Source organism: Rhinatrema bivittatum, chromosome 11 (genome assembly GCF_901001135.1).
Source record: "Rhinatrema bivittatum chromosome 11, aRhiBiv1.1, whole genome shotgun sequence".
Lineage (NCBI taxonomy): Eukaryota > Metazoa > Chordata > Amphibia > Gymnophiona > Rhinatrematidae > Rhinatrema > Rhinatrema bivittatum.
Genome location: NC_042625.1, coordinates 21,628,198 through 21,646,510, shown reverse-complemented (window position 1 = coordinate 21,646,510; position 18,313 = coordinate 21,628,198). Strand labels below are relative to the sequence as shown.

Sequence of the window (18,313 nt, the reverse complement as noted above, 5' to 3'; positions counted from 1 at the left end):
TGATGTTGGTGTTATTTCATCTGTTTTAATGTATGCCTTAAAAACCAATAAAAACAGTTTTAAAAAACCCCCAAAAACCAGACCTTTGTGGCCCTTGGAAGATCAGAATTGCCTAACCCAAGGCTCTAGGGGATGCACAGGACAGAAATTAAATAGCATTACATAAACAGTTCTCACATCATCTAATACAGACTACTAGTCTAAGACCAATACTGACCTCACCAGTTCTTCATAATTTGATAACATTTTCAAAATGGTTTAAAAAGTCACACTAATTGCAAGTTATATGAAATAAAAGCAATGGGAAAAATCTCAAAATGTGGATCAGACCTGCAGTATTGTCTACAATCTAATGTGCTGTGCCTCTACTTAAAATATTAATCTAATTTTTTGACGTGTGAGAAGAAATCAAATGTAACTGTGATGTCATCTGCACCCACCCAAATTCACAAGCTGATGCAGAAAGGTGTATTCAAGCGAATGCACTTTTCTGCTTGCACTTGAATGCCCATTTTCTGGGTGCAAAACTTAACTGCCGATGCAGTAAGGAGTTTTGCATGTAGAAAATGCGCATTGCTAAACGAGAGTACTGCTTAGCAACCTCTCATGGAAAAGCCATGCAAATGAGGGCATGAAGCAGTACTCCCCAGTGCAGACACTGCATCTGGCTAGTGCATTTTTCTTAGCACTGGAAATTTAACTCCTGGGTCAGGGCTGGAGTTTCCAGCACTATGAAAAAAAGTTAATGAGAAATTCTGACTTTTTAAATTTTTTTTTAAAGTGCTGCCAGTGGTACACAATAGCATGTTAGGGATGCCTCCACTGACGACCCCCCTCCCCCCCCCCTTCCTGAGTGAAAATGTGTGTTTGGTTTGTGCTGAATGCACATGTTAAGTTTAAGAATGTTTGTTTGTTTTTTTTTAATTTCTGATGCATTATAGTAGCTTACTACATCAAGTTTAAAAAAAAAAAAATCTGTGTTAAAAATGTTGTGCTGAAAATCAACGTACAGTTTAATGCTCAGATTACTGCATCGGCCTGTCAGTTTTTAAGGGAAAAGAATTGAACAAACAGGGACAGGCCGATAGAGAACGGTGCGGTCGACGATTGCCCGCTCGTTTACCACCGGCGTCTATTACTATAACTGTAAGGGGTAATAGTGTGTGGAAAACATGCGGCCAACCCCTACCCCCCCCACACCAAAACTAATAGTGCTCATCATATGCAAATGCACGTTGAGGAGCCTATTAGTTAATCACCCGGAATTCTGAAAGTAAAATCTGTGGCCAAGCCGCACATTTTACTCTCAGAAATTGTCTGCTTTCCTAGCATGTAGCAGATGGACTCAGGACCAATGGGTATAGTGTGCTCCTGATAGCAGATGGAGACGGAGTCAGATTTCAATCTGATGTCAGCACTGAATATACCCTTAGCAGTTTGGGACTATACACACGCACAGCATCAGAAAATCCAAACCAAAGAAGAAAATTCCAAAATACAGAAGAAATAACCTTACCTATACAGAGGAGCCCCGCTCTCCTATGGTGATACCTAAGGGTCCCTCCCCGAGTCAAGAATTCCTGAGGTGATTTCAGAGATCCCTCAGAGGTAAGTCTCGGTCCGGTAGCTGGCTTCCGGCGAGGACTTAGCCCCCAGGAACGGGAGTGGCTGAGAGGATACAGGTGCAATACCGAGCGCAGAGGTGAAGTAATCCGCCGCCCCCCCCCCCCCCCCCCCCGAAGCCGGAGACTGCCCGGCACCAGACCGGGAAGCGTCAAGACAAGGTAAGGTAGAAAACTTTTCTTAAAGTCTCTGAGGCTCGGATAGCCGCACAGATCGTCCTTCCGGCATCTGTTCAATCGGGTTGAGCAGCCCCATCCGGGCTAGACCCCGATCCGGTGTGAGGGTCCTCCCATGTGGAGACCCTCCGGGGGGGTCGCCATCTTGCCCGCGTTGTCGCTGGCACCATTTCGCCCCCCCCCCCCCCTGATCGCCGTATTGTCTGCACAACTGAGCCGTGCGCACAGCGGTGAGCCAGGTGCACAAACTACTTGTGCGCACAGCGGCGCGCGCAAATCTGTGGCGGGCGCACAAATAGACCCGTGCGCACACTTCTACAACCTGCACGCACATCTTTTGAATTCTGCGCGCACAGCGTCGGTGCTCCCAGAGCGCACAGCTAAGCCTCCCGGCGCATGCGTGTACATGCACAGACGAGTTTTGAATGACTCCATGCACACAAATCATGGCACTGCCGGCCAAGAAAGCCAAGGGACAAGCCCTCTGCCCAGCCTGCCACCTGAGAGCTGCGCATCACGAAGTGGCTATTGCCCTGTGCCTACAGTGCGCGGCAGCTCTGGGGGAACCAGGACAAGGCCCTCCTCTGCCAGTAGAGGAATCCGGCACCACCAACGATAGTACCTGGACCTCTCTATCCCCGACTCGGCCCCTTCTCAGGCGGGTCCCTCGAGGAACACCGGTGGGTTCGATATAGACCCAGGAACCTTTTCCTGGGTGGAATTCTACAGCCACAGGCTCCACCAGAGGACCAAATTCCAGGCCCCCCTCGGCCTCCCCGAGACATGTCTCCTCCAGACAAAAGCCTCCCCTTAGAGGACACGGACTCCTCGGAGGAAGAGCCAGATTCCCTGGAGGAAGGGGAAATCCCTCCGGGAACAGAACCATACCGAACCATGATGCGTTTCTTTTCCAAAGACAAGCTGTCAGACCTCGTGTCTCTGAGCCTGAAGACGCTGGCCATCCGAGCACAAGCACCGCAGCGGAGCCAAAGAAGAACCCTGTTTTGGTCGGGCTGCATCAGGCCTCACGCCATTTCCCAATACTGCAAGCCATACAACAACTGATTGATCTGGAATGGAATGCTCCGGAGGCCAGCTTCAAAGGAGGGGGGGCCCCTAGAAGCCCCATACCCCCTCAGCCAAAGACCTCCTGTGGTTCCCCAAAGTGGATGGCCATGGTCTGCGCTGTCACAAAGCGCACTACCATTCCAGTCGAAGGAGGAGCGGCACTCAAGGATGCCCAAGACCAGACATCTGGAACCCATCCTTAAACAGTCATTTGACGTTTCAGCTATGTCATGGCAGTTTGCTGCCTGCTGTGCCCTGGTGACATGTGCCTGTTTGTCACTTGCCAGGAATGCCACCACGCCCTTTGAAACACCAGAACCAGCAATATCCTTCCTCATGGATGCGACCTCCGACCTGGTGCACACCTCAGCCAAGGGAGCTTCATCCATTGTGGCAGATGGAAGGCAACTCTGGCTCTGAAACTGGTCAGACGACGTGACTTCCAAGACAAAACTCATGAGAATGCCCTTTAAAGGAGCCCTCCTGCTCGGAAGTGAACTGGAGAAGTTAGCCGACAAATGGGACGAACCCCTAGTACCTCGGTTACCGGAGGACAAGAACAAAAGAAGCCAATGCCCCTCTCCCCGAAAATCTAAGGGCAGAGGGTCACAGCGTTTTAGACTGTACAAAAATACATAACAAGCACCTTGTCCCGCAGGCAGGGGCCAGTCCTTTCGGAACAAACACAACAAGAGGGGAGCCGGCCCAGGCCCCAGCCGCACCCCACAATGAGAATCAACAGACCCATCCACAGGAAGAAGCCATAGGGGGCAGGCTTGCCCTATTCTACCAAAGATGGGTTGAGATAACGTTGGACAACTGGGTCCTAACCATCATTCGAGAGGGATACTACCTGGACTTCCACAGCATCCCTCCAGACAAATTTTGTGAAATCACTGTGCCATTCCTTTTCCAAGAGGACAGTGGTGAGAACCACACTGACAGAATTACTCGCCCTAAAGGCAATAACACCGGTGCCCACACACCAACAAAATACTGGACACTATTCCATCTATTTTATCATCCCCAAGAAAGAGGGCACGTTCCGGCCCATCCTGGTCCTCAAGTTTGTCAATCGCTACCTGAGGGTACCACGCGCCGCATGGAAACCCTACACCTGGTCATAAGGACGGTACAGCTGGGAGAATTTCTGACCTCTCTGGATCTGTCAGAAGCCTATCTCTACATCCCAGTCCATCACGATCATCAGCGCTTCCTATGCTGCATGATCCTGGACCATCACTACCAGTTCCGGGTGCTACCCTTCGGCCTAGCTACAGCCCCTCAGACGTTCACCAAAATCATGGTGGTAGTGGCAGCGACATGGAGGAAAGAAGGAATCCTCGTACATCCGTATCTGGACGATTGGCTGATCAGGGCAAAATCTCCAGAGGAAAGTCATCAGGCAACCACCTGAGTCAAGAATCTACTGCAGAATTTTGGGTGGGTCGCCAACACAACCAAGAGCTGCCTGCAGCCATCCCAATCACTAGAATCCTGGGAGTCCAGTTCGACAGCAAACGGGACAAGGTCTTTCTCCCCCCTACAAGAAGTAAACTGATGGACCAGTTGCGAAAACTGCTGAGATGTTCTCGCCCCAAGGTGTGGGATTGCCTCCAAGTCCTCGGCCTCATGACATCAACCCTGGACGTCGTCCCATGGGCAAGAAGCCCACATGCGACCGCTACAATGTTCCCCACTGTCACAATGGAACCTGATGTCCCAGGACTACGCAGTTCGCCCCCAGCTACCAGCGGAGGCGTGGACCCAGCTCCAATGGTGGCTACAAGAAGACCATCTGAGCAAGGGTGTAAGGCTATCCCCACTAACCTGGGTCTTGCTCACCATGGATGCGAGCCTACGAGGGTGGGGAGCCCACTGCCAGGAACTGACGGCCCAGGGCCAATGGGACAAGGAAGAGTCAGGATGAAACATCAGCCAACTAGAAGCACGTGCAGTCAAATTAGCCTGCCTACGATTCAGTCACAGATTCCTGGGCGAATCTGTCAGGTCTGACAGCGCCACAACAGTTGCCTACATCAACCGCCAGGGAGGAACCATAAGCCAACAGATGTCTCTGGAAGTAGACCCCCCCCAATGATGTGGGCAGAAGCAAACCTACAAGGGATCTCAGCCGCCCACATTGTGGGAAAAGACAATGTCACTGCGAATTACCTCAGCAGAGAGAGTCTAGACCCAGGGGAATGGATGCTGTCGACCACAGCCTTCCAATTGATAGTAAACTGCTGGGGAACACCAGCCATGGATCTTCTGGCAACCCGGTCCAACGCCCAAGTTCTTCAACCACAGATGAGAGAACCACCATCCCAGGGGATCGACGCCCTCGTCCAGACTTGGCTACAGGAAGACCGGCTGTACGCCTTTCCTCCATGACCACTACTGGGCGGGATCATCCGGAAGATGGAACACCATAGGGGGCTAGTACTTCTAGTGGCCCTGCCTGGCCAAGAAGGCCATGCTATGCAGAAATGCGAAGACTTCTGGTGTGGAACCCCCCGTGTCTACCTCCACACAGGGACCTGCTCCAGCAAGGACCGATCCTCCATGAAGACCCAACTTGATTCTCTCTTATGGTCTGGCCATTGAGAGGACTCGCCTGAAGAAGAGCGGATACTCAAGGCCAGTGATGGACATCTTGCTCCGAGCATGCAAGTTTTCCACATCTTTAAACTTGCAAATGAACAGGGAGAATATTTGAAGCCTGGTGTGAAGACTGCGACATCCTTCTGCAGACAGTCAAAATTCCCATGATCCTGGAATTTCTGCAGGACGGCTTGAGGAAGGGGTTGTGTCTCAACTCCATCAAGGTTCAACTGGTCGTGCTGGCCTGCTTCAGAAGCATAGTGGACGGCATCAGTCTATCTTCCCATCCAGACGTCTCTCGCTTCCTGAGAGCGGTCAATAAAATCCGACCACCACTAAAGTGGCCAGTACCCCTATGGAATCTCAATCTAGTACTCTACTTCCTAGCAGGAGCTTTGTTCAGTCCTACTTGCGGTCTGTCCCTACAACTCCTGACCTTGAAGACTGCATTCCTAGGGGCAACAGCCTGTCGTTTTTCTGAACTTCAAGCACTATTCTGTCGGGAACCATTCCTCAGGTTCACACCGGGACCCATACAGCTATGCACTATCCCCTCCCTTCCAAAGGTGGTTTCTCATTTCCATCTAAACCAAACCATCTCGCTGCCATCTCCAGATGAGCATAAGGAATTGGAAGACTCATGCTTTCTACGCCATCTTAACGTCGGCAGACTCCTAGTCTGATACCGGGAAAGATTGGAATCTGTATGAAAGACGGACCACCTGTTCGTCCTTCACAGCAGGAAGAAACAAGGGGAAGCAGCCTCGTGGACAACCATAGCCCACTGGATCAAAAAAGTAATCAAGGCAGCCTTTGTAGAGGCAGGCAAGCAAGCCTCCACCTCTACAAGTCAAGGCCCATGCCACAAGGGCCCAGGCAGAGTTCTGGGCAGAAAACAAGATGCTGTCACCCGCCAAAATCTGTCAGGTGGCGACATGGTCCTCCATTCACACCTTCTCAAGGTTCTACTGCCTGGATGTTCAGGCCAGGGAGGACACAGCATTCACAAGGGCAGTACTAAGTGGGCTATGGGCAGCCTCCCACCCGGTTCGGGAGTAGCTTTTGTACATCCCGTTGGTCCTGAGTCCATCTGCTACATGCTAGGAAATGGAGAAATTACTTACCTGATAATTTTGTTTTCCTTAGTGTAGACAGATGGACTCTGTATTCCGCCCACGGCTGCTCTAAAATCCGGAAACATCGGGTGACAATCCCCAAGAGCAAGATAAGCCCGCGTAAGCCAGAATTTACCCCTAGTTCAGACACCCATAATTGCAGGGTGTCGGAGTCTCTCGGTTGAGTGCACTGGTGATCTCCACCTAGTAATCACGTCAACCAGTTCAAGTTAATCAAGTTATTCAAACACACACACACATCCACAATTGCTTTTCGAGGAGAATACTGAAGAGCAGAGCTTCCTGCAGGGGTATATGTAGTGTTGACATTAAATTGAAATCTTACTCTGTCTCTAACTGCTATCACGAGCACACTATACCCATTGGTCCTGAGTCCATCTGTCTACACTAAGGAAAATGAAATTATCAGGTAAGTAATTTCTCCATTTTCTGTACACCCTCTCACTTATTATCCTAGTGATATTAAGTTGGAGGAACCAAAAATTAAAAAAAAATAAATAAAAATCTGCCCGCAGGTTGCTGGGTTAGAAAATGTATGCTCAATTTTGCCAGCATCTGTTTTCCGAACCTGTGGCTGTTCGTCAGTCCTGCAGACTGGCAACCCTAATGTTAATAAGACCGACTAGGGAAGCCTACACAGGATGTTAATAAGACCGACTAGGGAAGCCTACACAGGATGCCTCCTTGTTCCACCCGTAAAAACTACTAATCACAGAACCTTGAGAGACCGAGCCCTTTCAACAGCAGGCCCTCCGCTATGGAACTCTATCCCACCAGATCTAAGAAACGAACCGTGCCTCTTAACGTTTAGGAAAAGACTTAAGACATGGCTTTTCAGGCAAGCCTTCCCGAACTCCACCTAACAAGATCCATCAATGACTCCTATGCTAAGTAGCTGTATATAACGGACTCCATATTTATTTTGTTCTCTTGTATTTATAGAGAACTCCTTATTTACATTGTACACTTGTATATAATTATCCTCCTCTATCTCTTTTATTTCTTTTAATCCCAGTTCATGATCCCTTGTTAATTGTAACTGCTTCTCTTCTGTTTTTGGTTATATTTCTGCACCCCTGTTTTCTGTAAACCGACATGATGAGAACGAGTTCTTGAATGCCGGTATAAAAAAACCTTAAATAAAATAAATAAATAAGGAGGCGCTAGGGACGTGCTATTGTTCCTAGTGCCTTCTTATTAGCGCGTGGCCTCATTTAAATAGAGAATCGCGTGCCCAGGAGAGGTGGCGCTCAACACGGAGCGCCAGTTCTGCATTTTTTTAATGCATCAGCCTGGGAGTATGCAGTAGGCAAGGCAGTGCTATTCTATTAGCAAATTGTGTATTCTGTGTTTCTTCAAAGTTGATAAACACGAGTTTATTTGCCTAACAAGCAGATGCATTTTGTTTTGAGCCCCAGTGTGTAAAGCACTAAACAGCTGAAGTTCATATATATTTTTGCAGTAAAGATGTTGTTTGTTGGGCGTTGTACTTGTTGGTGAGGACAACCACTGAAGAAAAGCAGCCAGCTTTGAAAGGTACAAGGATTTGTAATTTCAGTTGATGGACATGGAAGAAGATATATAGTTTTGCATTGAGTGGAAAAAGTGCAAGAACTGCTTCTTGCTCATTTTCGTAAGTTTCTGAAAAAGATTCAGACAGATATCAGCCTTTTGCAACTACTTATTTTCATTTCCTGGACTTACCCCTCAGGAAACCTAAAACCAACAGCAAAGCGTAGGTAGGCCTAGCCATGGGGGGGGGGGGGGTGCAACTTTATTTACAAGTGAGATTTTTTTTTTTAACTGTAGAACTCAAGTTGCTTCGGGTTTCCAGTTTGCTAGCAGTAGAGGGGAAGCTGCCATTATTAAGTACTTAGCTTAGAAAGGCCGCTCCCACGTGAGCCCTAGCCAGCGCCGGAGCCCGCCCACCACCGGAAGGGCTGGGCGGCGGTTCCTATGGGAACGGGAAGCGCTACAAACCTGTTACCGGGCAACGCCGGGCTGCCGGAGTTCCTTAGCAGTGAGCAGTTCTGCAAAGCAAAATCCTTAGGAAGCGGCGGCGAACGACTCGGCTCGGCTCGGCTCAGGTGCAGCCCGGGAATCGTGGGTTGTTTTTTTTTTTTTCTGTATTTCCATCCCCTCCTGCTCCTCTCCCTCGCCATGAGCCAATGATGGGAGGCCTCTTAAATTCTGGGCTGGAAGTCATCACTGGAAAGTGGCCGCTTATTATTATTCTTTAAAGCGATTTTCGTACCTTCCAGCCAGTAATTGGCCATCCGGATCCTGTTTTCTCCGATGGATCTCTCACTTTCTCCTTCAAAGCAAACGGGTCCCAGGGGAAAGAGGCAGAAGGTTTTCAGGAGTTAGCACCAATAACAGATAATCGGGGTGCAAACTGAAGACCCACTTCCAGCTTCCTTTTCTCCTATAACTGGCGAGAGAGACAGGCAATAGCCCAAGTTTAACCGTTTTCAGGTTCATTGTTTATATCTTTAGAATTCGGTTGTTTTTCACTTGTAGCAAGTAAATCCATCCAAAATTGTTTTCGGTACTATCTTGGGGGTAGATTTTCATAGGTGCGCACGCTTCCCGGCGTCCACACATGGACGTGCGCACGCATGTTATAAAATATTGGGCCAGGCACACAAGGGAGGAATAGAGTTTTTCAAATTTGCTGTGGCGATGCATCTCAGCCTTCCCCAGTTCCCTCCCAGTCCGCCCCAATTAAGGAGCGGACTGGGAGGGAACTTTCCTGCCCCCTCCCTTAACCTCCCTTCCCATTCCCCTCTTCTCCCTAACCACTAATTCCTACCCTTTTTTTTATTTTTATTTTCCTTGTTCTTCAACTTACTTCAGGTTGGGCCCTGAAGTAAGTTGTGTGCGGTAGTGGCGTAGCCAGAATTGATTTTTTGGGTGGGCACAAGGTTAACATGGGTGGGCTGTAGGCATGCAGTTCTACTAGTTGTTTTCTTACTGATAAATAATGCCATATACTGCACCCTAGAATGGCTTTCTAAGTAATTTGCAACAGCCTTTATGCATCATGTATGAAACTTTAAAATAATTTACTTCAATTATTTCTAGCACTTACCAGCATTAACAATTCCTTATTAATCAGAATTTATTTTATATTTATTTTGTATTTACTTGTACATTTATATTTATAAATGCACAAGTATAGAAAACAATCAGATCCAATCATGTAATAAAACAAAAATGAATGTATTCTTTCATGAACTATCTTTGCAGCAAACCAGAAATCTTCATAAATACAATAAAATATAATTAATCATCAGAACAGGTGCAGCACAGAGCTAGGGCAATTCACATTACAACTAACATGAAAAAAAAATTCAAATTCTGGTGTCACCTCAGCAAAAAATAACCCTCCACTGCTATTTTGTGAAGTAACACAAACTCCCGCAAAGAAAGAGACATCTAGAACCATGCCATACAGTCACAGCACTGACTCTCAGGATTCAAATAACAACAACCTTATGAAAAAGTAGCAATGCAAATACTACACCAGGCCCTAGAACATTAATACATCATCTACGGGAATAACAGAACAAGCTGGACTACTACAGAGAAACTACACACTAGCAGAAATACTACATTTCTGTCACACACAGGCAAAACTGAGACTGACCCTTACCTAATAAATTAGAAACAGAAACATGCAGATAAAACCAAAATAGAAAGCCTGAGAAACTAAAATTTCTGAACAGTGGAATACTTAAGAAAGAGCAAAATACAAAAAAAAAAGAAATATACATTCCCAAAGATGACATATTTAAATTGCTCGTAATATTAAGGCTAAAGTACAACAGATTATCAACAAAACAAATCACAGTGAATTACGTTTTTTTGTATCATTAAGTAGACCTCATACATAGGCGTAGATGTGAATACTATTCAGCATAACTTTTTACACCAGTAGTATAATCATGGGTCAGAAATGAATTTTATTTGCTTAGTGAGTCCAAAGTGAAAAGAATTCAAAGTTGATGTAGCATGACATTTTCCATTGTATTCATTGTTGCAGAATTTCTTAACGCATCATAGTAATGACAACATCCAATTTCTTAAGATAATGTAGGAATGTGAGGAAACGCATTACTTCAATGTTGGTGAAAATGCCGCGAAAATCATCTCACATACATTCGGCCCCTTGATGAAGGCAGACGCCGAAACACGGTCCGTGTCGGGCTAGTACACCTCAAGCCTTGTAACATCTTTAACTCTCAGGCGTTTCTTCACATGCAAAAAAAGCTAAGTAGCTACATTATCTTAAGAAACTGAATGTTGTCAATACTATGATGAGTTAAGAAATTCTGCAACAATGAATACAATGGGAAATGTCAAGCTACATCAGCCCATATTTTCCTGCAACAGGGGCACTGGAACCATAGCCCACAGCCCATACATTCCACTGCCTGTCTCTTCTGCTGAGAGTTGCAGGGAGACACCATGAACACATCCTGAGGAACACTGTGAAACTCCAGTACATAGCCATCTCTTAACACCTCCAGAACCCACTGGTCTAACTTGATCTCGACCCACTTCTCATAAAAAAAAAAAAAGAGAGAGAGGCGACCTTTTATTTCCTGTTCCCGGGGCTGGCTTGGCACACTTTCATTGGGAGGCTCGGGGTACTCCACTACCCAAGCCTGCACCCCATCTGAGCTGCCTGAGACGAAAGGACTGAGACCTACCCAAGGTCAAGTCCTCTGAAAAGCTACTCCCCTGTAGGGTTGAAAATGTCTGCACCCCCATAGTACGACCTCTCATGTTGAAGGAGCGTGGCACCTGTTCTTATTCTCTGGTAAATAAGGAACCTGGGACTCATCACACTTATTGGCCATTTTCTCCAGCTCACTCCCAAACAAGAGTGAGCCTTTAAAGGGCAATTCATAAGGTTGGTCTTCGAGGTTGTATCGGCCGACCAATTTCTCAGCCATAGCTGATGCCTGGCCTCTATTACCGAAGCCACCCCTCTGGCCGAAGTGCGAACCAAACTGCAGCCCGCATCTGCCAAAAAGGCGGCTGCTGATTCCATCACTGCCTTGGAATTCACACCAGATTCATTGACCTCCTGAGAGAGAAGTAAACAAGAGTGAGCCACCAGGGAACAACAGGAAGCTAGCTACAAATTCATTGCCATTGCTTCAAAAGCCTGCTTAAGGTTAGCCTTAATTCTCCTATCCTGCGCATCCTTCAAGACCACTCCCCCTTCTACAGGGAGAGTTGTCCTCTTGGTAACAGCACACACAAGCACATCCACCTTCGGAAAGTGCAATTGTTCTCTCGCAGCTGGATCCAGGGGGTACAGTCCTTCCAAGACTCATCCCCCTTTAAAATTAGCTTCTGGAGCACCCCATTCAAGAGCAATCAATTCTTGAATGGCCTCCATAATGGGGAAGAAACAAAAAGCTTTACGCAAAGAAATCAAAATGGGATTTTTCTTTGGCTCAGACATAGATTCAGCTCCTGGAACTCCCAGCATCTTCAGTGTCTGGGAAATCAGAACCGGTAACTCATCTCTATGGAAGAAATACAGCACAGTTCTATACGGCTCCAAACCTGGAGGAATTTCCCCATTTTCCAGGAAGGAAGGATCAGCTTCATCATCCGTGCCATCTGGGTCCCTGTCGGGGAGGCCCGCTGCAGATCTAGGCTCACTCCAATGCTTAACCTACAGCATCAGGCATGCGGGAATCTTCAGCCGGCGCTTCGGTCTTGTCAAAATTGGCCAAAGCCAGGGACTGTACCTGAAGAAAGCCTGCAGTCCTTGAAAAAATTCTACTCAAGAAAAGACAGAGGGATCCATGCCAAAACCAGGGGGCATTGGACCTGCACCCACTGAACTACCTTCCCCCACTAACGAACCAGTTAGGGGAGACCCAAAATCAGGCGACACCTCTGGCAGCGCTTTCTCCATTCCCACCAAGGCTGGGAAGAACTAGGCTTAGTAAAATCAGACAGAGGCAATTCTCCCTGAGCCTCCAAACAGCGCTGCAAAAAAACTAGGTGCCCAAATTTTAGGCGTCTGACACTGTGCCTTGATAAGTGCACAAACTGAGCTCCCACCAGGACGCTCAGATAATGCCCACAAATAAATACATGCGTGTGTGTGTGTGTGTGTGTGTGCGCGCGCACAACTGGGCACCCAGTAGGTGTTCTTATGCATCTAACTAGGTACCCAACTAGGCGCCCAACTAGACACCCAACTTGGATACAATCTGGATGCATAGCAGAGTGCACAAGCAGAAATTGACAGAACTGAAGAGGGCAGTCTTGCGCGCAGAAAAAACGTACAAAAACGCCGCCGAACAATATAAGCCTAATAGCAGAGCCTAGCCAAAAAAGACTGCTCAACCTGCCAAGCTGCCCACGTCCCCTAAGCTCCCCTGGAGGCGAGAACGACTGTTGGATTGGAGTGCCGAGCACAGAGACTGGGGGGAGGGGGTGTGGGAAGAGGAATCCCTTTTTTTTTTTTAAATTATCCCTTTACCTGAGTTCAGCCTGTCCCAGCTGAGTCCAAGATCAATCTATAGCTGTCCAGCTGCGGGGGGGGGGGGGGGGGGGGGGAGGGTACGGACCTTCACCACCACACCAGGCTTCCTGCACCTGCTTGCCTTTCAGTTTTGTTTTTTTTAAAAGCTAAGTCCATGGCAGCTGAAAAACCAGCTACCAGAACAAGGCACTCATCTGAAGGAAGTATCCAAAGAAATCACCTGAGGAAATCTCAACTGAGGGAGGGACCATAAGATATCACCACAGAAGAGTGGGGCGAATAATGGTGTTGGAACCCACGAGAGAAGGTGCTATACTCGACTTATTGCTCAATAATGCAGATAATGTCTCAGATGTCCAGGTGGGCGCCCACCTCAGCAGCAGTGATCATCGAACGGTATGGTTTAATATCACTAATAGAATAGGGAAAAGAACCACAAAGACCCGAGTTTTACAGTTCAAAAACACAGACTTTGAGGAAATGGGAAAGTACCTGGAGGATGAACTTAAAGGATGGGAGAACGAGAGAGATGTGGATCAGCAGTGGACCAATCTAAAAGGAGCAATCACCAAGGCAACTGCTCTATATGTTAGAAACATAAAGAAAAGCAAAAGAAAATTGAAACCTATCTGGTTCTCAAAGGAGGTGGCTGACAAAATTAAAGCTAAAAGAACAGCATTCAAGAAATATAAAGGATCCCAAAGGGAGGAGCACAAAGAAGAATATTTGTATCAACTGAGGGAGACAAAGAAAACAATCAAGTTGGCAAAAAATCAAGCAGAAGAGAGGATTGCCAAGGAGATAAAAAATGGTGACAAAACATTTTTCAGATACATCAGCGAAAAGAGAAAGGTCCAAAGTGGTATAGTGAAATTGAAAGGTGGTAATGATCAATGTGTGGAGACAGACGAAGAAATGGCAGAAATATTAAACGAATACTTCAGCTCTGTGTTCACTAAAGAAGACCCTGGAGAAGGACCATCTCTACACAACAAGAAACTGGAGGGAAGTGGAATAGATGAAAATCCTTTTACAGTAGAAAATGTGTGGGAAGAGCTAAAGAACCTGAAAGTGGACAAAGCCATGGGGCCTGATGGGATTCATCCAAGGATATTGAGGGAGCTCAGAGATGTTCTGGCGGGTCCGCTGTGTGACCTGTTCAATAGATCCCTAGAAACGGGAGTGGTGCCGAGAGACTGGAGAAGAGCGGTGGTGGTCCCGCTTCACAAGAGTGGGAACAGGGAGGAGGCTGGCAACTACAGGCCGGTTAGCCTCACTTCAGTGGTGGGAAAAGTAATGGAGTCTCTGCTGAAAGAGAGAATAGTGAACTATCTACAGTCCGGAGAATTGATGGACCAGAGGCAACATGGATTCACCAGGGGAAGATCCTGTCAGACAAATCTGATTGACTTTTTTGACTGGGTAACCAAGGAATTGGACCAAGGAAGAGCGCTCGATGTCATATACTTGGATTTCAGCAAAGCTTTTGATACGGTTCCGCACAGGAGACTGGTGAATAAAACGAGAAGCTTGGGAGTGAGTGACAAGGTGGTGACCTGGATTGCAAATTGGTTGACGGACAGAAGACAATGTGTGATGGTAAACGGAACCTTCTCTGAAGAGAGAGCGGTTTTAAGCGGTGTACCGCAAGGATCGGTGTTGGGACCGGTCCTGTTCAATATCTTTGTGAGCGACATTGCGGACGGGATAGAAGGTAAGGTTTGTCTTTTTGCGGATGACACTAAGATCTGCAACAGAGTGGACACGCCGGAAGGAGTGGAGAGAATGAGACGGGATCTAAGGAAACTGGAAGAGTGGTCGAAGATATGGCAGCTGAGATTCAATGCCAAGAAGTGCAAAGTCATGCATATGGGGAGCGGAAATCCGAATGAACTGTATTCGATGGGGGGGGAAAGGCTGACGTGCACGGAGCAGGAGAGGGACCTTGGGGTGATAGTGTCTAATGATATGAAGTCTGCGAAACAATGCGACAAGGCGATAGCAAAAGCCAGAAGAATGCTGGGCTGCATAGAGAGAGGAATATCGAGTAAGAAAAGGGAAGTGATTATTCCCTTGTACAGGTCCTTGGTGAGGCCTCACCTGGAGTACTGTGTTCAGTTCTGGAGACCGTATCTACAAAAAGACAAAGACAAGATGGAAGCGGTACAGAGAAGGGCGACCAGGAAGGTGGAGGATCTTCATCGCATGACGTACGAGGAGAGATTGAAGAATCTAAATATGTACACCCTGGAGGAAAGGAGGAGCAGAGGTGATATGATACAGACTTTCAGATACTTGAAAGGTTTAATGATCCAAAGGCAACGACAAACCTTTACCATAAGAAAAAAATCAGCAGAACCAGGGGTCACGATTTGAAGCTCCAGGGAGGAAGATTCAGAACCAATGTCAGGAAGTATTTCTTCACGGAGAGGGTGGTGGATGCCTGGAATGCCCTTCCGGAGGAAGTGGTGAAGACCAGAACTGTGAAGGACTTCAAAGGGGCGTGGGATAAACACTGTGGATCCATAAAGTCAAGAGGCCGCCAATGAAGAGTGGGTGACTCGCCAGAATGATGGCTACTGCCTGGAGACAATACCCTTAGTCAATAAACATACACATGGTTACTGTGACTCCAACATCACTCTAAGATTCAACAGCATGAGGAAATGTGGAAAAAAGGATTTGCACTCACAATGACGGGAGTAGCTGGCTTGTTACGGCGGTTACTACCCCAAACCAAATATCCAGATTACTACCTCCACCTTCCTCTATTCCTGATGCCTTTCAACTAGCTTGATCACTCCATTCTTATACTTCACTTTCAATGCATATCCAGCATAGTTCTCTGCTTCAACAGCAGGGGAAAAGAAAAAACTGTTACTTCACACATCCAGCAGAGCTCTCTGCTTAAACGGCAGGGGAGAAGAAAAAAGGGTTCGCACTCACAAAGCGGGGAGTAGCTGGCTTGTTACGGCGGTTTACTACCCCAAACCAAATGTACCTGATACTTCACTCTCGACGCATATCCAGCATGGCTCTCTACTTCAACGGCATCGGAGAAAGACTGATACATCACGAATTTCCAGCATAGCTCTCTGCTTCAACGGCAGGGGAAAAGAAAAACTGATACTTCACGCATATCCAGCATAACTTCAACGGCAGGGGAGAAGAAAAAAGGATTCACACTCACAAAGCGGGGAGTAGCTGGCTTGTCACGGCGGTTACTACCCCAAACCAAATATCCAGATTACTACCTCCACCTTCCTCTATTCCTGATGCCTTTCAACTAGCTTGATCACTCCATTCTTATACTTCACTTTCGATGCATATCCAGCATAGCTCTCTGCTTCAACAGCAGGGGAGAAGATAAACAACCAATAAGGGCTGTATAACATAATCTGGGTAAAAACAAATAAGCATGGGTGTAGCTTGCTTATTGCGGCGGTTACTACTCCTACTACCTCTAACTAATCAAGCTAGATATTTCACTTGGATGCAGCTCCTCCACCGCTCTCTACATTAATGGCGGGGGTGGAAGGGAATTAGAACCAAGAGCTAAGAGAAACAGATAAGTATGGGAGAAGAAATGAGGGAAGCTTGCTGGGCAGACTGGATGGGCCATTTGGTCTTCTTCTGCCGTCATTTCTATGTTTCTATGTTTCTATGTTTGAAAAATTCTTTTTTTTTTTTAAGCAATCCCCAAATAAGGAGATGCATGTCCACCATCTGCTGGAGACTGAGAATACTGTGGGCTGATGTCACTGCAGGGATATATATATACTGTGATTTCAGCTTTGCTCTGTCTCCATCTACTGGTAGAGGTGCATAACCCACTGGTTCTGAATTTACCTGTGTGAATGCTAAGAAAATATTTTTTTTAAATCTTTAAGCAGGTGCAGCGTAATTCCTCTGAAACTGTGACAACAGCCATGTTTAGAGCAATGTTACCAATTATCTCACGTGGAATGCAATTCAATTGGTTTATGTGGTGTTTGTGTCGTCTGTGATTTCTCACTTGAAATGAATCAATCACATCCAGTCTGTGTGAGGCAATTTCTAACTTTGACTTACCTGACAATGCCCAAAGATTCAAAGGAAATGCAGGAGAGCCACTTAAGAACCAATTTTCCTTTTTTCAAGTCTTTATCTGCTAATTTTCGTTCCTGGGTTCCTGTAGTACCACGGATCAGCCCAGACTGCTGGGTTATGCCTCCCTTCCAGCAGATTGAGACAGAGAAAAATTTGAAGGGCACCCCTGTAAGTAGGATGCGCCACCTGCAGCCCTTTCAGTATAAACAGTATCAAAGCAGAATTAATGTGGTAACCGGAATACAAAATTTAAATGGTCAAATCAAAATTATGAGACTCAACTATGTACAAATTAAGCGCATTTGCGAAATCTTCATCCTGTTATATAGTATAACAGAAAAAAATCGACAAACTAATCGGAGAAAATTCTTTTTCACTCAACGCACAATAAAGCTCTGGAATTTGTTGCCAGAGGATGTGGTTAGTGCAGTTAGTGTAGCTGGGTGTTGCGGTCTGCTCCGCCTCCCCTCTCTCCGCCTGGACCGGCGCTTACCTTCGGGTCAGGGAACGCCGCGCTCTCCATCCTCCGGCTTCCAGGGACGCACAAAGGCCCATGTGGCCTCCGCCATTTCCTTGCTCTGTTGGCAGTGGCCTCGCGCGTGCCCAGAACCCGGAAGCCTGGCTCCGCCCGCAGTGATGACATCACCCGCCACCCAGATATAACCGGCGCTCAGACTATTCCTCTTCGCCTTGCAACGAGGTTCACTACAGTCCTGTAGCTCTGAGTTGCGTTCCTTGCTGTGTTCCCTGCCTGCCTTGACTTCGGTTCGTCCTGACTACGCCTTGCTCCGCCACGACCCCGGACTCCACGTTGGGTGCCTCTTGCACTTCGCTTGTGAGATAGAGTTGTCCCTGCTGTTCCCTAAGTCCCACGGTGCTGGAACCGTACGGGCTCCTCCTGGGGGGTTCTGTGTACCCGGGTGAAGATCCTGTATCAGACTCTATTGCTACTAACATCCAGCCCTCTGAGTCTTGGCTCCGCCTCCCGACCTACTCCGCCCCTCGGGGTGGGTTGGCCCAAGGGTCCACTATTCAGCCGCAGAACCCGGCCGCAACAGCTGGGTTCAAAAAAGATTTGAATAAGTTCTTGGAGGAGAAGT

General features: G+C 47.3%; 1 protein-coding gene across 3 annotated transcripts in view; it reads left to right on the top strand.

Moving 5' to 3' along the window:
• The first annotated feature begins 8,601 nt into the window (after positions 1-8,601).
• Positions 8,602-18,313, top strand: part of WDR66 (WD repeat domain 66) — a 135,702-nt gene continuing 125,990 nt past the window's right edge. For all 3 annotated transcript variants that reach the window (XR_003851890.1, XM_029570942.1, XM_029570941.1), the window contains exon 1: positions 8,602-8,694. The gene's annotated coding sequence lies outside the window, so the exon portion shown is untranslated. The remainder of the gene's footprint in view (positions 8,695-18,313) is intronic.